The sequence below is a fragment of the Natator depressus genome, chromosome 3 (genome assembly GCF_965152275.1).
Source record: "Natator depressus isolate rNatDep1 chromosome 3, rNatDep2.hap1, whole genome shotgun sequence".
In the NCBI taxonomy this organism is placed as follows: Eukaryota; Metazoa; Chordata; order Testudines; family Cheloniidae; genus Natator; species Natator depressus.
This window is the reverse complement of record NC_134236.1, coordinates 108,090,602-108,111,771: the sequence shown is the minus strand read 5'-3', so window position 1 is coordinate 108,111,771 and position 21,170 is coordinate 108,090,602. Positions and strand designations below refer to the sequence as shown.

The 21,170-nt window shown below is 41.1% G+C and overlaps 1 long non-coding RNA gene across 2 annotated transcripts; it reads right to left on the bottom strand.

Annotated features, from left to right (window-relative positions):
• Positions 1 to 3,419: 3,419 nt before the first annotated feature.
• On the bottom strand, positions 3,420 to 20,849 carry LOC141984032 (uncharacterized). Of its 2 annotated transcripts, XR_012638622.1 has the most exons (6): positions 20,740 to 20,849; positions 17,729 to 17,850; positions 16,384 to 16,536; positions 5,308 to 5,494; positions 4,439 to 4,587; positions 3,420 to 3,690 (listed from the first exon to the last, which is right to left on the bottom strand). It is a non-coding gene; the product is annotated as an uncharacterized LOC141984032 (long non-coding RNA). The 2 variants fall into 2 exon arrangements; XR_012638623.1 differs by lacking the exons at positions 16,384 to 16,536; positions 17,729 to 17,850; positions 20,740 to 20,849 and adding an exon at positions 11,704 to 11,787.
• Positions 20,850 to 21,170: the final 321 nt, after the last annotated feature.

Sequence of the window (21,170 nt, the reverse complement as noted above, 5' to 3'; positions counted from 1 at the left end):
GATCCCACTAAATAGTTACCTGTATTAACGATCCCACGCTACTTTTCATTAGAGGTGTTAGCAGTGGTATCCTAGCCATATACTTGTTGTTTATGCTATGCTACAGACATCTACCCCTCTAGCTTCAACTGCACACGGTATTTTTCTTCAATTCCAGTCACAAACAGCTGGTTTTGTGCTCTTGAGAACTATTAAAAAGCCTTAGAGATCACTGCTTTTCAGTGAAGTGAATCTGTATCTAAGTTGAAAAGAACTTTGGAATTGTACTGGATGAAAGTTTCTATATAAATTTCACACATTTTGAGTTTGGTTGAATAACTGAATAGATTTTCCTTTAGTGAGTATTTTGAGAGAAGGCGCTTGTGTCATTTATTATCCAAATATTTATAACAGACACATTTTTGTGGGTTGGGAACAAGTCACAATCTATTGAAGGCAGTCATCTTCTAACTGTGGCAGGTTGAAAGCAGTACTTCAATGCATACATATCTTTATTTGCATTTGAAAGACAGGATAGGTACATTAAGGTTCTGAATTGCGTGGAAAGTTATTTAGAAATGTATGAGGCCTAATTGCTACTGTTCTGAGTCTTGTTCACTGCTTGGTCTTGAAGATTTGATATCCCAATAAACAAAAGTAGATATTTCTGAGCTGTGAAAATCATTAATTTATTGGTGTTACAGAGAAATCTACATTTTATTTGAGTAGATGCATTTATTAAGATTGCAAGAATGTCTGGAGAACTATTTTCTAAAAACTAATTATATATTAAATCTAAAGCTGACTGTTGTGCTATTTCCTCATCACTGGAATGAAGAACTGCATAAGGATAAGAAAAGAACTACTGTACTTGGAGTATTGTATTGTAAAGGTTATTACAGTTATTTAACACTACAGCCCTGCAGAAATCAATCAAACAACTCCCAAACAGGCTTGGTGTTTTGACATAAGCTTGAAGCCAGGCTTGTGAAAAGGCTCATCGAAATGTGTGACTATCTCAGCAAAACTGGGTTATTTTTTCTGTGAATTTTAAGCTGCTTCAAGCCATCTGGCACCCAGTCTTGATTGAACTTGGGCCAGTGTATGGTGTCAGGCTGGAACCAAGTTATTTCATGTGATTTCCACCCATAAGAAGGCAAATTACACTAGATTTGACTGAAGTTTACTTTGAATGTTTAGGGATTATTTGAATTTAGTTGTTTGACTAATACTAATTCCTTTAACAAACATAATGTTACTACAATACAGTCTTTTACCACCTTAGCCATTTTTTTTGCATTAACCCACTCTTTGTGGGTTATCTTTCTATTTTGTCTCTTTTCTTATAAAAGCCATTTAAAAATAATGATCCCTATAGACATACCTCAAATGGACAGAAGAGAAATTGTGAACTTTAGTGTTGTATCAGTATGATACTGTGATGTAATACAGTGTTTAGATTATTTTTTCTTTCTTTATCTTCACTCTATGACCTTGAGTACACAGAATGTAAGTACATCATGCAATCCTCTTATGATGGCCATGTCTATAGACAGGTATTTTCCAAATCAGACTAACAGGGAGCTTGGAGGTTTGGGTGGCCTAATGGTTGGAATGCTTGACTTCCAGCCCCTTGCTTCTCTGGTCAAGGTGCCTCAGTCTTTAAGGCAGTGTGGTAGGGATACCTGGGCCCTCCTGCTCCACTGGGTCCCAGTACAGGGTCCTGTGTGAGTCAACCCCTGAACAGGGAATCTCCCAGCAGGGAATCCATGTCCACTGCCCTGGGCTACTTCCTACCACTGTCCCTTCAGTTTGGGGTGTGGGCCCTATAGTTCAAGTCACTATGGTGGCTTGTTGCTATTAGCACCCCCTCATGGACCTTGGGGGCATCCTGCTGTAGTCCCAGGTTCCATCAGGTGGGGTGGCCGTAAGTTTGGCAGGGCCAGAAGACCACAAGGTCTCTGTGCTGCAGTCATCCAGTAATCTCTGAGGCCAGGTGCTCCTAAATCTCTTCCACAGTCTCATTTGGTCAGGGAGACAGCACTTATTTCCTGGTAGCTGCCTTGGGTGGAAGGCTAGTGATCCTTCCTCTCAGACAGGGAGGCAGCTAGCTCCTATCTCTTGGCTGGGGTTGCCAACTCTGACTGAAGCTATTTCAGGAGATTTTTTTCCCCAACATGACAATATGTCATTTTCTTAAAATAGCCTCTTAAAATGTCCTGAATTGCTTTCAGGAGTCACCAGGAGATCAATGCCAATTCTGGGAGACTCCAGGCCAATCCTGGAGGGTTGGCAACACTACTCTTCGCCAGTCAGCCCCAAACTGAGCCAGGTTCTCTCCTTTTCTTTCCTCTCCAGGCCTGGCATTGTATGGCAAGTATAATGGGTGGGGCTATCTGGGCACAAAGGCTCTCTTTAACCCCTTCTGCGCCTGTGGGCGGTTTCTCCACTTCATCACACAGACATATCACAATAAACTCAATGCCACTGTTATAAGTAGTGAATAAAACTAGATGTATAGTTTGTACTGTAAGTGGTTTGCACTGAGTATGGGTTTTGAATTTGTGTTGCTGGTCAAATGGTCTTATTAAAGTATTCCATTACTTTTGTTTGTTGATAGTATGACAAAATTATAGCCTTTCATTTAAAACCCCCCACCACCCACACATTCTGCTTCTGACAATCATCAATGACTCAGTGTGTACTAGTGCCTCTAGTGATTTGTAGTTCATTTATTTTCGTTTTTCATTTTTTTGTCTTTTTAGTACTCATTAGCAAATGATTAAACTGGCAGTTTTCCTGATAGTAAAACTCCAGTAAGCTTTATAAGCTTTCTCTGCTTAACTGAACATCTGTGGACTGAGCTCCTTGAGAAATCACCCCTCATTCCTATGTCCCATTCAGATGGCTGAGCTCAGCTTTGATGCCGTCATTAGTCAGTCCTAGGAATAACTTTCTGTTCTCAGTAGAGGGTAATCAGCTCTGTAGAACTCTCTGCCTGCAGTTGACCACAGATCATGTTTGGCAGCCTTCAGGACACACAATTAAGGCTTATGTCCATACCCCCCATGAGCTAGTAACAAGAAGACTAGGATAGGCCAGCCACAAAAGCAGAGGCAGAAAATGGAATAGTTAGAAGAGATGAATCAATGTAAGAGTCCATGGACAGGGCAGACAACGAGAGTGTAGAACATGCACACCACCAGCAACATCACAAGAACAGGCAGAGCAGAGAAGAAAATTGAAATAGTTTTCTTCCTTTCTTTCTGAAACACAGGATGATCTCAGCATTACACCACCTGCTCCTGAAGTCAGACAAGATGCCACATACATGATGGAGATATATTAAGAGAAGAGGACTTGAGATGAGAATGTATTTATTCCTTTTACCTCTGAAGGCAGTCATTGAACAAATGACAGGAGGCAAAAAGAAGGTGGGCAACAGGAGTTTAGCAGCTAATATAGAGAAGCAACAGTTACAATCCCAGTTGGTCATTGTCTGATATTGGCTCGAGGATCAGCTGCAGGAATAGCAATGGAAGAGCAGAGAGAGGAGAGAACACTCAGAGTGGATTTATTCCATATGTTTTAAAAGTTATTTCATAGTGAGTGTCTGACTTTCCTTGCTTCCCCTCTGGAGAGACATGTGGGTGCAGTGCCAGAGAGCCACACGATCCGTGATGTGGGCAATTAGTAGGGCACAGTGAAGGGCTGTGAATGAAGAACAAGAATTAAAAAGTATTTAATAATTTGAATCCCAAAGAGGGAGAACAATCTTTGCAATTAATAGTTGGTGCACATGTTCAGCACTCAGCCTGAAGTGGAGAGGCGATGGCACATCCCCTGGTGTGCTTAACACTCAAACTGAGAACACTTGTTTAGGGAAAGGATTGAGAGGTACCTAACTTCTAAAAGTGCTAGCGTGGGACAAGATTGTAACATCTGAGTCCGCCTGACAAGATGAAGCCAGCTGAACAAAGCTGGACATGCTCATTGAAAGTCAATGGGACTTAGGCTCCTAAATCACTTAGACACTTTTGACAAAGTTTTCCCTATAGCTAAAAACTGCAGCTAGCTGTCATGGGACTTCAATACTTCATTTAAAAATGTTTTCCTTTTTCATTGCTGTTTTGCAGCCCCAACCATACTTTGATGCTTTAGGACTTGACCTAGTTGTGTCTACAGGTCCTTCCTCTCTAAACATACCTCTTCCCTCATTGACTTGTTGCCCTGTACTACTACTTGTTGCAGCTGCTCTGATAATTGCTATCTGCCTTCTCTGTCCCTGCTCTTAAAAATGACAGCAGCAGGATGAGTGAACAGCAGAGGGGATCATCCACCTAAAACAATTTTGTATTAAATCAAAATTTTCTGATGCATCACCCTCTCCTTTTCCTGTTGGGTCTCCTGGCCCTTTTTCCTGTTGTCCACTCTTTCCTTCTCCATACAAAATATTCACCTTCCAGGCCCTCTGCTCATGGTCCAATGCAGCACTGGCATACAGGGTCTTGCTGAACATGTCATCCCAAATCATCATCTTTCTCCTCATCTGGCTCAGATCTTCCATGGGTGTGGAGAGGAAACCCCTCAAAGCCACAATGGCAGCAGCTGCAGATAAAACACACAGAGGTACCATTGTCAGTATAGTCACAATGGAAAGCAGAAAATTAAGGTTCAAAACTCCCTTTCCTTGCTTATTGACACCTCTGCTTTGGAGTGCTTGTGCACAGCACTTACAGCGCAAGCCATGGTGCGTATGGCCTGCCAGGGGTGAGGGAGATAAGGAGGGAATTGTTTGGTTGCATGAAACTGATGCCAGTATTAAGTGTCATTGCCCTAAACTGACATTTTCCATAGGCGGTGGCTCTAGCTGATATCTCATTCCTGAGGGGAACAAAGGCACAAAAAATAGCGCTGCTGCTGGCATCCTGAGGCTGCCCAGACCTGTGTGCCAGTAGCCTGTTTACTGTAATGGTTCCTGCTGATTGGCATGGGAAAGTGTCCTACCGCAGAGAAAGAAATAAGGCTGCCATCCCTAGAAACTTTCAGGACAGGGTTACAGAGTGTACCTCTATGGAAGTTTCATTGTGATCTCTTGGGAGGATTTAAGGGACATCCCTGTGTACATAAACAAACTGCTTTGCCTGTCCCCACACAGCCACCTTACTCTACAGGGGACTGAAAGGCAGATAACAACTCTACCTCTCTTTGTTGTGCTCCTATATCTTTTAGAAGGAGTAAATTAATGAAAAGTCACTACTAAGTTGGGGGTGCCATCACAGTAGGACGTACAGTTACACAGGTTTCCTTCCCCTGCATCAGACTTGCCTGTGCTCGACTGCTAGGACTGACTGGACTGTGGTGGAGTCTCAAACAGGTCCTGCATTGCGGCATAGCTGAACCTCCCCTGGTCATATGTCCCCGCTCTTCCTCCTCGCTGTTCATGGCAGCAATCTGTTTCTCAAGGTCCTCAGAGGTATTCACGGTGGTCTGAAGGGTGGTGGTGGTGAGGTCTCTGCAAAGTATGTCATGCAGCTCTTTGTGAAAGCAGCAGGTCAATGGCTCAGCAGAAGATTGAATGTTATGACCTTATGATATGCCTGACACAGAACCTTTGCTTTCACATAGCACTGCAGCTGGTACCTGTTGCCAGCATGGTCATCTTTGCCGTTGCGCACAACAATGGAGAGTTCCTAGGTGTGTTCACCAAGATAGACAATCAGGAAAAGGCATTGCAAAAATTTGCAAGGTAGATCATGGTAGCTCGTTCAGCTAGCTTAAAGTGGAAATTCTATGTAACATAAAATTGGATCGGTGGAAAATAAAGTACAAGAAACAAAGAAGCAAGGCCACAGAGAGGGCTTGCAGCCTATTGTACTAACATGGCTAGGTGAGATTGTGCTGTAAAGCTGTGCAGCGTTCTTTTGGGCTGCTCCTTCAGACCCTTAAGCTAGGGACAGGAATTGCTGGCTTCTGCTGCCTGGTGGGGTTATATTGCATTCACTCTCTGAACTTCTGCTGGTTCAGTGGACATGGCGGCAGTTCTGACATTAGTTACTGATCCTGCATGAATTCTTTTTTGCATAGACCTCTATGTTCACGCAGAGCTCCATTGATTTAAATGGGATGCTGCATGCATATAGGGGTCTACCTTTTGTCCAGGATGGAATTATCATTTGGGCTCAAGTTCTTGAAAAAAGATGCTAGTGACCCGGGGGGGAGGGAGTGGGGGAAGGAGAACCTTGTCATCATCATAATTCCATGATATAACTGAACATCATTTAAGTATTCTTTTTATTTTCATCTCTTACACCCTAAGAGTCCCATCGTCCCACATCTTTTTACCAAATCTTTACAATCACACAATTTGTTTGATTTTTTTTAAAATGAAACAAACTCCCTCAGTGATAAAATAAAGATTTATGTTAAAGTTCTTCTCCTGTAATGTCTTCACTGAAAGTAAGGAGTTTCTAACTTATGGTAAATGAGTGTTAGTAGCAATGTTTTGAGAGATTAGTCTAAAATGCTCTAATCTATTTCAAAAGAAGAAAATCACTCCTGAGCTAATGCCACGATAGCTCGGAAACAAATAAGTCAAAGAATCAGGCAATATTTTCATCCTAATTTATTTCCACTTAAATATACATAAATCTTTCAATTGAAGCAAGTAAAACCACCACTCTGGAACTATTCCTAGAAGACTTAAATCAAGAGCAATGATTTAATGTTTTCTTACTTTGCAATGAATCTTAAACCCCATTTGTCTTTCCCTTTTAAAGAAGCTAATACATAAATAAAAGCATCTTATAGACTGTATTTGGGTAATTTGACCTATGTGCCTCTCAGTGCAATGTAAAGTGTAGACAGCAAAAAGATCTGGGCATTAAAACTCCAATTGACTTAGAGAGGAAGGATGATCCAATGGTTAAAGAACTGGCCCAAGACTTAAGACATCCAAATTCAATTCCCTTCTCTGACACACATGTCCTGTGTCATCTTGGGCAAGTCACTTAGGGAACTGAGCCACAGAGAGGCTATCTGTAAAGCGGGTATAATAGCACTTCCCTACCTCACAGAGGTGTTATGAGCAGGGATCCTAGAAATCAGTTTGCCACAGAAAAACGTGGAATTTGCATTTTTACAGAGGAATCTTTAGTTTTTAAATTTTGTGAAAAAATAAAAACACATACAGTAGAACCCCATGCCACCACCACACATGCAGGAATATAGGAAATTGATGCTTCAGCCCTGGATGGTGGGGCTCGGGCTGTCAGCCCTCGGCGGCGGGGTTCCTGCTATCATATTTCAATTTAGTTATGGGAAAATGTGGATTTAATTTTTTATTATGGAAATCTAGGATCCCTGGCCATGAGGATAATTATGACGAGCTCAGATACTGTGTTGATGGGGGGCCTTATAAGTAGATAGACTTCAATAGAGCCAGGAGTTCACTTCTGAAAACTGGGATTTGGTGGTGTCTAGAAACTAATGAATGAACAAATTCTCTGCTGGAGTAATGGCAATAAAATGATGCCGCTAAATAATATGTCCAACTCTTTCTATTATGAAAAGAAACTAACAATATTTCTTGACCAAGAATGGAAAAACCCATATAAAGGAAACATGTGGCCCTGATGTCCATCAGAGATTTGGATATAGATATAGTTTTAAAGGGGATTTTTTAGGGCAAATATTTGTAAACACCTAAAGTGAGATCCTGACTCCATTAAAGCCCATGAAGCTGTTGCCATTGACTTCAATGGGGCCAGAATTGCTCACCTAGTACAAACAGAACCATTTATATACATTGCTTTTATGGCGTGGTATATTGTATTTGATTCCTGCTCCTGAACTTGCATAATGACAGGTTCAGAGTAACAGCCGTGTTAGTCTGTATTTGCAAAAAGAAAAGGAGTACTTGTGGCACCTTAGAGACTAACCAATTTATTTGAGCATGAGCTTTCGTGAGCATCCGATGAAGTGAGCTGTAGCTCACGAAAGCTCATGCTCAAATAAATTGGTTAGTCTCTAAGGTGCCACAAGTACTCCTTTTCTTTTTGCTCCTGAACTGTGAACCAAAACACAGCACCGTTATGGTAATACATGAGAACTAGAAAGTTAAAATGACTAGAAACTGAAGATGAATTGGGGGTTTTATAGCCCAAAATAAGTGCAATACACAAAGTAAACAGCTTATGTAGTTAAAAAATCAATTGGATTTTTAACATCTTTTCAGTGTTAATGTAAAACGTTATTGTTTTGGAGCCACTTGGCCTATCCATAATGTTGAGGCCTCAGCCCTCAGAGCACATGAAGTGTCTGGGCACTTTTATTTGAGTGGCATTTTACAAATGTATGCATGGGGTGACCTGCCTGGTCCTCTGCCAACAAAATATAATCTTCAACCTGGCACATAACTGACGACTGAAGGCTGTTTTCCCTTGGTGCAGCCCTCATTACAAACAAATTTGGTTAGACCCTGCGAATTGCCTGGGTACGTAAAAGGTAAAACTGGCATGCCCTTTTATTATCCAATTAATTAAGTTTCTTTTCCAGGGAGGAAACTGACTCAGGAAACAGAGTCAGGAGAACTACTGAAGTGAGAACTGGTATTGACGTTGGGTAAAGCATTCAGTGGAAGGGGGAGGCGCTCTGGTGATAGCCGTGTCTGAACACCAAAGGACAGAGGCTCCATATGTCTGGCTGGAGCTGGCAGCAACTAAGCTAGTCTGCAACTATATTCTCCTTTCTTTAAAGGTATACAGCCTTAATAAAGCAGGAGGACAGCCTGCCCCCACTGAGGTAGTTTCTTGTTAATACTCCTTCCCCTCTCCCTCCCGTCACACATATCTGTTTACATCCGTCCAATTGTCACTTTTGACTAGATCAGTGTTTCCCAAACTTGGGACACCGCTTGTGCAGGGAAAGCCCCTGGTAGGCCCCGCCAGTTTGTTTACCTGCCGCGTCCACAGGTTCGGCTGATTGCGGCTCCCACTGGCTGCGGTTCGCTGTGCCTGGCCAATGGGGGCTGCAGGAAGCGGTGGCCAGTATGTCCCTCAGCCCGCACCACTTCCTGCATCCCCCATTAGCAGGGCACAGCGAACCATGGCCAGTGGGAGCCATGATCGGCCGAACCTGTGGACGTGGCAGGTAAACAAACGGGCCCGGCCCACCAGGGGCTTTCCCTGCACAAGTGGTATCCCAAGTTTGGGAAACACTGGACTAGGTCATGATGACCCTGCAAGAGGTAGCCCCAGGACAGAAAGGCCAGCTGTATGGCCCAGAGCTCTAGAAAATTGATGTTAGACTTATGTTCAGACATGAACAAAATGTTTTATGCTGAGAGCACTTTGTCTTGAGGATGGCATCTGAAGTGATAGGTGGGTCTGGTAGGGGCAGAACCTCAAAGCTCTGGGAGACATCCAAGAGTATGTCCCACCATGTCAGTGTGCTCTGTTCCCTTGCCTTGTGATCGGTGGAATCTCAGTCGGTGGAATCGGTGCTTGTATATCTCTTTGTTGTATGATGGTACGTGACAAGTATTACTTTATAGGTGGGGAAACAGAGGCACAAACAAGTTAAGTAAGATGCCCAAGTGTCGGTGGCAAAGCTGAATTGAGAATAAGGCCTCTGAGGCTCCTTATCCCCTTTTTTGACCACTGACTCAGCTCACTATTATTTCTTCTACTATAACTACAGTGACGAAATGGAACAATTAGAATTTCTCAGACCAGCAGATTCAATAACTGTGAGACAATATAAAAATCTCCTGATGGGTCACTGATTGGAGGCCTCAAAAGTCCTAACATTTTCCTAGAATATCAGTGAGCTTGAAAGTGCTATATTCTATTAGATGGACTTCATAAATTTGAAAGGTGCCCAGGGGAAATCAATAAGGGTCTAGATTTGATCAAGTGGTGAACAGAGTTGTAGGAGTTCAAAAGAACATACTCAAAATATGAGCATCATCCAGTAGAAAATAGCTTCCACAGTAACTGGCCTTTAAATGTTCAATGTGCCCTCAGGGCTATGCAGCCAAGGATGTTACAGCCTGCTCCAATCAGGAAGTAATCCTCTCTTTGGGGTGCAGAATGCCAGACAGCTCAGCCAGAGAAAAGAGTAGAGTTTGGATTATTATAAATAGTGATTAAGCTCTGAAATAAAGTCATTCAGTCCTTGACTAAAGGTTTGATTGCTGCCCAGAATGGCAATAGGTTGACCACCTGCATTTCACAAAAGAAAAAGGACACTGGAAGAAGAGCACACCACAAATCTTATTTTTAAGTACTGGCACCCACAAGGCTTTTATTTGTGGTACCAAATCATACATCTATAATCACTAGATAGATTACCTAAATTATGGCTTGAAAGTATACCCTTCATCGATTAAATTAGCCCATTTGCCTGTGGTTTTCAAAAGCACTCAGAGCCGGCCTAACACTCTTCCCATTGAACACAATGGCGAAACTCTCATTAACTTCAAAGAAAGCAGATTGGGTCAATGCCAAGTGCTCTTGAAAATTCCACCCCCTGTGGCTACAGGACACAGAACATTAAAATGCAGGATAGTCACTCTAACCAACATTAACCAAAAGAAGATTTTATCTGACAATGCCAGTGGAAAAACAAGTTGCTGGGCTCAGTCCTACTTCCTAGAGCAGTGATATCCAGACTGAGGCTTTCGAATCACAAGGGGCTCCTTAATGTGTCTCCTGTGGCTCTTTGCAGAACATATTAAAACACTGTGATTTAATTATTAATCAAAGTTATTAACCAATCAGGATGGTTTTGCTATATTAACCAATTGTAGTTGATAAAACAATAATACTTGGTCAGTCATTTTGCTGTGAGAATTATATTACATAAAATATTTGCCCTGTCATACTCTTTAAATATGAATGTATAGTACTATAGTAAGTGAAACAATGCAGTTACACAATGTAACTCTTTTGGGTAATGTTGATCACTAATTTGGCTCCTGAACCATTGAGGCCTGAGTATCACTGTTCTAGAAGATCAGTATCCACATAACAATAAGTCATTAACTGTTCCTACTTTCAGCAAAACATTTGGTCATGGATGACTGAATTGTAAGGAATCACTAAGTAGATCTGTTTTTTATATTTAAAGGAACAATGTCCCAATTTAATAAGTCTCTAAGGAAGAGCTGAAAAAACAACACCTTCTTGAAGGTAATTAAGTCTAGCCTGAGCCTCCATTGGGGTCAGATATGAAGGCAGCATGGGCCACCTGTGGGCGAACCATCTGGATCATTATAAGGAGAAATGAACCTGATCAAAATCCAGTCTGAATCTTGATTTCAAACACCCCACAGTTCAGGAGGGGTTGGATCCAGGGCCCATAATTGAGAAATTTTGATTTGGTCAGGGATTTGATTTCAAACCTCTCCTTCTTCTCCACAATCTAAAAGTTCAGGGCTGGTCAGGCCTACCTCTGATTTTAATTTTGTTTCTAAACCCCGTTGCCTCAAATTAAGTCTGGCTTGTTGCTATTCCTGCTCATGGAGGCTGGAATCTCGAAACTTTTAGGTTCCTGTATACTGGAGAAAGTGTGAAACACTCTGTATTCTATTACCAGTCCCCTAAAATGTCAAATACAGTTCCCCATATTTCTTTTTGCAATGCAACCTGACACTGACCTAAGTCATCTCTCCTTTTATTTATTTTCTCTCCTCAGAGATTTTTTTATCAGAGGCTCGCTCACCTGCACGTCTACCAATGTGATATATGCCATTGTGTGCCAGCAATGCCCCTCTGCCATGTACATTGGCCAAACCAGACAGTCTCTACGCAAAAGAATAAATGGACACAAATCAGACTCAAGAATTATAACATTCAAAAACTGGAGAACACTTTAACCTCCCAGGACACTCAATTACAGACCTAAAAGTCACAATTATTCAACAAAAATCTTCAAAAACAGACTCCAACGAGAAACTGCAGAACTGGAATTAATTTGTAAACTGGACCCCATTAAATTAGGCTTGAATAAAGACTGGGAGTGGATGAGTCATTACACAAACTAAAAACTATTTCCCCATGCTAATTTTCCCCCTACTATTTCTCACACCTTCTTGTCAACTGTTTGAAATGGGCCAACCTGATTATCACTACAGAAGTTTTTTTTTCTTCTGCTGATATAGCCCACCGTAATTGATTAGTCTCGTTACAGTTGGTATGGCAACCCCCATTTTTTCATGTTCTCTGTATATACATATCTTCCTACTGTATTTTCCACTGCATACATCTGATGAAGTGGGCTTTTGCCCATGAAAGCTTATGCTCAAATAAATGTGTTAGTCTCTAAGGTGCCACAGGTACTCCTCGTTCTTTTTGACACTATGTTGATCTTACTTAACAAGAAGATGTGAATGCATAGGCTGTGTTGCTATGTCTTTTTCCTCTCCCCCAAGTTATTTGTGAATCATGCTAGATGGGTACAATTGTTCAATAAAAATAGGTAAATTAACTGCATTAATCATGGCTATAGATACTTATTTGAGAATCTGAAAGAAATAATGCCGTTTAGAAGGAATTTACTATGGATATTATTTTAAATTCAAATTAATTTAATGTTATATAGGATCTGACAGGCCCACAAAGAAGCATCATTGTAAGGCTTTTTGTAACAGGGAATCTCCTAAATGACGATACAGTAGTAAAGATCCAGCTGTGCAGGAAACTGCTGTTTTCTGTGCACATTTAAGGCAAACCTGTATGGATTCAGTAACCTCCTTGACAAAGCCCATCAAAGCACTGATATTCATATACACTTAAACTGCACCCCCTATTTCAGACTACCAGTATATCTGCATTCTGTAGCCCTTACATACTCACTGTAATTTTTTGTTGTTGAAAGTTCACCTCACAAAACATTTTTATTGCATTTATGGATCCTTTGATTAAACACATGAATTTACAGGTGTTCTCTTTTCAAAGTTGTGTTAATAAAGGGCAGGTTAACTATTATAGATAAAACAACCAATAGTGTTTTGCCCAAAATGCCATTAAGGCTTGATCAATTTTATTCCCTTACACTTCCACGGGTTACTGTATTTCCTGCTTTTGGCTGGGACTGTAAGTGGAAATACTGCAATACCACCTGAGGAGCTGTTGCATGGCATTTCTGTCTTGGCTGAAAGTAGGATCTACAGGAAATCTTCCATATTTATTATTACAGGTGGAGCTGGTAATACCATTGTTTTCCCCATGTTAAAATATTCCAGTCACCTTTTCTTTGGGACATTCTAGTGCCTCCAAACATTGGAGCAAGCTCTTGAAATTTGGCTATGGGTGTGGGCATTGGCCTGTGGGTCAAGGATATGCCTTTTACTGTCCCAGTGATAATCCTCCCAAATTTGGCCAAGTTATAAGCCTCTGAAAAAATCTCAGTTCACACATGCTTAGTAGAGATTTGTTAGTTTGGCAGCTACATTCTCTAAAGCCTATAATGGGCATACTCCATCCGCGGGCTGTAGGCATTGACTAGAACTTTCCTTGGACTGCTGTCTGACAGTGGTCACTGTAGTGCCAGGCACAGGAACTGAGAAAAGGAGGCTGTTTCTCCTAAAAGCTCTAAAAGCTCCCCTTGTTTGTGTCCAGGCCATGAGAAGCACAGGGAGAAGGAAGGAGCACCCACACTGGAATGTAAAATATGGGTTGAGGAGGTGGTTGCAGGAGCCAATGGGGACAGCATTGGGGATAGGTGACAGAAGCCTGTAGGCGGTGGGCATAGAATGCCAGGGTGTGGATAGGATATGTTCAAAGCACTTGAGTGTTCTTTTAACATAGTTGTTTTGTATATACTGTAATCATATTTTGATGAGAGGACCTCTCCATATCAGCAGAATCAATAGCCTGTATAGATCAACATGTGATACAGTGAGTACAAATGCTTCTAATTGAGCTCTCTTTGATAAGTCTCTCTGCCTGTCTTTTTTTCCTCATTTATCAAGCACCAGACTAGCTTGTCTCAGATGCACAGGCTGTTGGGCTTTAACCTGGCTTATTCAGAGGTCTCACCGCATTGTTGTTCATCATAAAGCTGATCTTTATGATGAACACTATCCATTAAGCCACACTCCCTCCCACTGAAGGAAGTCATGATTCCATGATGAGAATCTTATGACAAAAGTCCAGAATTTACTCTGGATGAAGACTCCATCCCTGCCACTCCAGCTGTGTGCCAGGCTCATGACACACAGGATCTCAAGGTAGCAGAGGAGGACAGACAGAGGGAAATCAGGGGAAGAGATCCTTCCCCCTCTGCTGCCTCTGCTAAAGAAAGAGATCAAGTTGGCTTGCAAGTTGCCAGTCTGTGCAGGGTACTCCCATGGGTATTCTGCTAGCTTCTCTCCTCTGTATGCACAATTAATTAATTTTTTTTGCTTCAGATTATTCCTACTCTACAATGGAAGACACACCTCCAATGCTCTGGGTACCCTTGACAATCTTAAAAACAAAGGGAAAATAAAAAGACCTCTCAGTTACTCCAAGATCCAGTCCAACTCCACAAGAACATAACTACAACAACAATGAATTAACCTCTCCATGCTATTTTGGGAAGTTTTATGGCTTGTGTTATACAGGCCAGACTAGATGATTGCAATGGTCCCTTCTGGCCTTGAATCACACAGTCCCCACCAGAGTCCCATATCACCACTACCCAGCCCATCCAAAAGCCATCTCCTCATAGACAAAGGTTAAAAGATGGGCCATGTTGCATGTCCCAAAGTCTAACAGATTTGAGCTGATTTGCAGCCAAGTGGAGCACAAATTCTAAAATCCCAGGGCCCTAATGGAGAATGTCCTACCAGATACATACTCTCTCTTATACAGATGGTAGATAGGTAGGTCCCAGGTCATGTAGGCCAAACTCAGCCTCTTAAAATCAACTGCAGTCACGAGTGAGATGCCTTTCTAGGAACACCAACAGAAAGCTTTCCTTTGACTTCAATAGACTTTCGATCATGCCCCTAAATCAACAGTAGTTAATAAGGCTTCAATAACAGAGCTCTCTTTGTGTTGCAAACAATGACTCGAGCAGTACTTTGCATAGTGTATATGCAAGTGACTTAGGGTCTGATCCAAAGCTTGCTGAAATCAATGGAAAGATGCCCACTGATTTCTCTGGGCTTTGGCTCAAGCCCTCAGTGCATCTTGGAAGGGACCATTCAGGTCACTCTCCAGAAGGTGACATATTCACGTCAAATCAGAAGAAAATCATCTACCCACTTTTGTATGTCAGGCTTGATTTTTATATTCTATCTAGTGAAGTGGTGTGAAATGACCTCACAGTATCATCTGTAACACAAGATGGCAGATAAAACAGGTTGAATGAATTAGTCATAACTGGTTTGAGAGTGAATCCTGCCTCCCCATCCCCAAGTTGCTTCCCAGAAAAGGGAGGATAGTTAGTTTGGCAGGAGCAGAGTGAGAAGCTTGCCCACAGGGAAGGACAAAAGTAGCAAGGACACCTTAGTCCCTGGGGGGACCATTCCTTGCGCTGTGGGATGTGAACATAGGAGGGGGGATGCCATTGGATAGCGGGGAGAGAATGACAGTGATTAGTTTGTGGTGTTGATGAGTTCCTAGAAGGGGGGTTGAATATTAAACCTGCTTTATGTTCAGTGCTTGATTTTGAACACTATAGGCTGCACACTGTGGCCATTTGGAACCTCACAGCTGCAGTGAGGATAGACCTCAGCTCTTACTCAAGAAGCATGGACCCCTGGAGCCAAATGAGCATCCCTGTTAACAGTGGAGGGCTTAGTACACACAGCAGCAGTAGTACCTAGACACACTAGTTCATTTATTGTTCTACAGCATCTCTTATCCAAGGATCTCAATGCATTTTACAGATGCTAACTACTTTTCACAACACCCCTATGACCTATAGATATAGTAAGCGTTATCCTTCCCACTTTACAGATGGAGAAACTGAGGTAAGTTACAAGGCAAGAAGTGATAGAGCCAGGAATGGAACCCAGATTATCCGACTCCCAGTCTTCTGCTCTAACTGCTACATTAAACTGCCAAGATGCACTGGCAGAGCTAGATTGCTGGGAATGGAGTAGGGTTTGGAGTAGCAGGGATGCTATGGGCAGGCCTGGGTTATACTGAAAAGGCTCTGTGTTTTAGGTGGAGTGGTGGAAAAGACCTTTTTACCGGAAGGCAAAGGAATGCTATAGGTCTGATTTGGGTTAAAACCACTTTTACCGGGGTTTCCCCTAAATGCCCCCTAACAAACCTCCAGCTATGGGTGGCTCTTGAATCCAGGAAACCCAAAAGGATTCAGGAGTGAATTGACTATCAAAGGGGCTGGTTGCCTCAGGCCAGGCCCCTGAAGCTGTCCCATTGTAAGATAACTGGTTGCCCAGGAAACCTTCAGTCCCTTTGTGATGTCAAGTTGGTGAGGATTCCGCAGTTGGACCCAGCTGAACTTCTTAGGAAGAGCGGAAGCAGGTGGGGCAGGCAGGAATGAGTACGGACTGTGGCTCCTCTGGCTCCTGTGGCTCCTCCTCCTCCAATTGTGTCACTTTAAAAAAAAAGTCATTTGTAGTGCTGGGTAGTAAACTCTTATCCCTGTGAAGTGATCAGAGTTGATCCACAGTAGAAGGATGTACTGAGTGTGGATGGACAGACACATGGTAAGGGAGCACTTTTTTGGCTGTGTTTGCCGCAGTTTAAGGAGAAAATATGTTATGTTACTCTCAAATGTTAGGAGTATTGGATTCTGGAGGGAGTCAAACTACGGTTGGTTACTCAGGGAAATTCTGGCAAGTGGGGAGATGTGGAAAATAAAGAAAAGAGTTGTGTGGAGAATGGGGTTAGTTCATCCCCCTTGTGCATACACAGGATAATTGGATTCCTTCCTCTGCCACAGAGATCCTGTGTGATGCCAGGAAAGTAACTTAAACCAAACCTTTCACAGGTGGTCTCATGGGGGTGAGTTCAGCAGTCAGGATAATCAGAGTAGTGTATTATTTCTGAGGGTAGTGGAGAGCTGGCTATGAAAGTTGTGCAGCACCTGGGGATTCCACTACACCTTGGGAATCCCCACTAGGCCACCTAGGCCAGCTTTAAAGCTTTTGTTTGTGGTTGAGGATTTGGCACAGTACCTCTACTTACATCACTGTACAAGAGAGAGACATGTGATGGAACAGGAAAATGTATATATTCCAGTCTGCTGAGAAATCAGTATGAGAAAGGAAAGTTCATACATGCATGAACAATTAGGCAAACACATTCATGTATTAGGATATCTTAGGTAACAGATGTCTGTTTCATGGTTTTGGCTTATATTGCTGAGATACTGTGTGTTAGATTTGTATGGATCTCTAACATGAGCCACTTAATGTATTTTTTTTAATCTATCCATATTAGTTTTTTTTTCCCTTTTCTTGACAGGTTGGGGGTAGGAATAATCATCTATAATATCGTCTCAATATTCCCAAAACAAATAGGAGAAATACAATAGCATTTTGCACTCCTACATCCACTTGCACATAAGGATCACAGAGTGCTTTACAAATACTAATTAATTAATCCCGACAGCACTCCTGTGAGGTAATGGCAGGTAAATGTCATTTTACTCCCTTTTTGAAATGGGGCAAGTGAAGGGAGATTAAGTGACTCCCAAGACACCCATGGACACAGCAGCAGAGCTGGGAGGAGACCCCATAACTCCTGTGTCCTTGTCATTTACTCCAGTCATTGGAAAATCCTACCTCCTACTGGCCAATCCTTCAAGGTGCAGAGTACTCTCAATTCCCAGTGAAGTCAGTAGACTGCAGAAGGCTCAGCAGCACTTTGCAGGATTAGGCCCCAATTCTGTAATTATGTTATAATTCTGTGAATATATTAAGTCAGACAAGAGTCTCAGACACTTGCATGAAAGATGCCAAAGGGAATAAAGTTTATTATAAATTGATGGTTTTAGCTTTTTCCTCTCTCTTCTCTTGCTAATCCAAAGGATTTTTTTGAAACAATTCACTACAGCTGTTGTCTTTACACATGTAGCAGATGGACATGAATTAAGGAACCCAACAACCCCCTCTGGTTTGCCATATATTAATGGGTTATGAAACCTGAAACCAGGACATTTGGTTCAATATTCACTGCTTGTTGTGTGCTGTGATTACAGTGTGCTGATGTCTTGCCTATCATCAGCAAGCAGAAGGTGTGACAAGCAATCCTGAAACCAACAAACTAATTTAAAAGAGAAATGACTGACAAACCAAACAAAATCCAGAAAACTCGCTCTCTCTCTGAAGATACTCTGTTACCCTGTCACTATATCTTGGACCTGAAACTTGCTTATATACTATACTATCTTTGAGTTGCCCAATAAGTTACCCTCTCCTGCCACCAAGTTTTCTAAAACATGTTTTGACTGGTTCTAAAGAAATATGCCTTTGAAATACTAACAATAGCACCTGAAAGTGTATTTCTCCTAACTGACTAATTAAGGGCTCAATTCTGAACATTCTGGTCGTAATCCAGTAAAAACACTTAAGCACAGGCTTGGCTTCAAGCTCATGCATAATATTAGGGCTGTCAAGCAATTAAAAAAATTAATTGCGATTAATCACGCAATAAAAAAATTAATTGTGATTAATCATGTGATTAATGGCACTGTTAAATAATAGACTACCATTTATTTAAATATTTTTGGATGTTTTCCACATTTTCAAATATATTGATTTCAATTATAACACAGAATACAAAGTGTACAGTGTTCACTCCATATATATTTTTCATTAAAATATTTGCACTGTAAAAAACAAAAGAAACAGTGTTTTTCAATTCACCTAATACAAATACTGTAGTGCAATTTCTTTATCATTAAAGTTGAATTTGCAAATGTAGAATTATGTACAAAAATAACTGCATTCAAAATTAAAACAGTGTAAAACTTTAGAGGCTACAAGTCCACTCAGCCCTATTTCTTGTTCAGCCAGTCACTCAGACAAACAAGTGTGTTTACATTTTCAGGAGATAATGCTGCCCACTTCTCATTCACAATGTCACCTGGAAGTGAGAACAGTTCTAATGGCATTGTTGTAGCCGGCATCACAAGATATTTACATGCCAGATGAGCTAAAGATTCATATGTCCCTTCATGCTTCAACCACCATTCCAGACGACATGCGTTCATGCTGATGTGTTCTGCTCGATAACAATCCAAAGCAGCGTGGACCAACACCTGTTCATTTTCATCATCTGAGTCAGATGCCACCAGCAGAAGGCTGATTTTCTTTATTGGTGGTTCGGATTCTGTAGTTTCCGCATTGGAGTGTTGCTCTTTTAAGACTTCTGAAAACATGCTCCACACCTCGTCCCTCTCAGATTTTGGAAGGCACTTCAGATTCTTAAACATTGAGTTGAGTGCTGTAGCTATATCTTTAGAAATCTGACATTGGTACTTTCATTGCATTTGGTCAATCTGCAGCCAAAGTGTTCTTAAAATGAACATGTGCTGAGTCATCATCCGAGACTACTATAACGTGAAATATATGGCAGAATCCAGGTAAAATAGAGCCGGAGACTTACAATTCTCCCTTAAGGAGTTCAGTCACAAATTTAATTAATGCCTTTTTTTTTTTAAACGAGTGTCATCAGCATGGAAGCATGCCCTCTGGATGGTAGTTCAAGTATGAAGGGGCATACAAATATTTAGCATATCTGGCATATAAATATCTTGCAATGCTGGCTACAAAAGTCCCATGTGAATGCCTGTTCTCATTTTCTGGTGACACTGTAAATAAGAAGCAGGCAGCATTATCTCCTGTAAACAGAAACAAACTGTTTGTCTTAGCGATTGGCTGAACGAGAGGTAGGACTGAGTGCACTTGTAGGCTCTAAAGTTTTGCATTGTTCTGTTTTTGAGTGAAGTTAAAAAACAAAAAAATCTACATTTGTATTGCACTTTCACGATAAAGAGATTGCACTACAATACTTGTATGAGGTGAATTGAAAAATACTGTTTCTTTTGTTTATCATTTTTACAGTGAAAATATTTGTAATAAAAATAATAATGTAAAGTGAGCAGTGTACACTTTGTGTTCTGTGTTGTAATTGAAATCAATGTATTTAAAAATGTAGAAAAACCCAAAATATTTAATAAACTTCAATTGGTATTCCATTGTTTAACAATGCGATTAAAACTGCAATTAAATCACAATTAATTTTTTGTTAATTGCGTGAGTTAATTGCAATTAATCTACAGCCTGAATAATAATAAAGTACCATTGACTTGAATGGGTCTATGTATATGCTTAAATTTAAGTATGTGCTTAAATGATTTACTGTATTGGGGCCACAGTGCTCAGTACCTTGCAGAATCGAGGCATAAACAAATAACTTGCTGTGACAATGTGCTTAAGAAAACATCACCATTTCTATCCTATTACTAAGCTCTCAGGACATATTTTTAGAAAAGTGGGACCTAATTAGTCTACTGTTTTAATGAAGCAAATCTAAAATGGTGAGATATATTTGCAGTATTAAGCATTATGTCCCTGATCCTGTAATGGTCTGTGTGCATGAACAGCTTTAAACATGTGAGAAGCCCCATTGAAGCCAGCAGGACTAGTCAAATCTGTGAAGTTATGCACATGCATAAGTGTTTGCAGGGTCGGGGCCCCCTATATTAGTCAGATGACAGCTCTTCTTTTAATCTCTCATGACTGATTTTGAATGAATTGGAATACAATGATGAAAGAATAATTATACTTACATTTTGGTGGATGCATCTTGGAACTAGTCCAGCAGGTTTTTTGGCCAAGTGGTTTATACAATGCTTCTGAGGAGAGTATAAAAAGAGAAAAGAAAAGGAGTACTAGTGGCACCTTAGAGACTAACCAATTTAATTGAGCATAAGCTTTTGTGAGCTACAGCTCACTTCATCGTGTAGCTCACGAAAGCTTATGCTCAAATAAATTGGTTAGTCTCTAAGGTGCCACTAGTACTCCTTTTCTTTTTGCGAATACAGACTAACATGGCTGCTACTCTGAAACCTATAAAAAGAGAGAATACTGTGTTAATTCTTCCACAATATAAGATTATCTCCTCAATAAAATATTCTGTGAATTATATTTGTCATTTGAAGTTGTTTTCTACAAGTTACGAGAGAGACTGCTATATAATATATATAGCAAATATCTATTT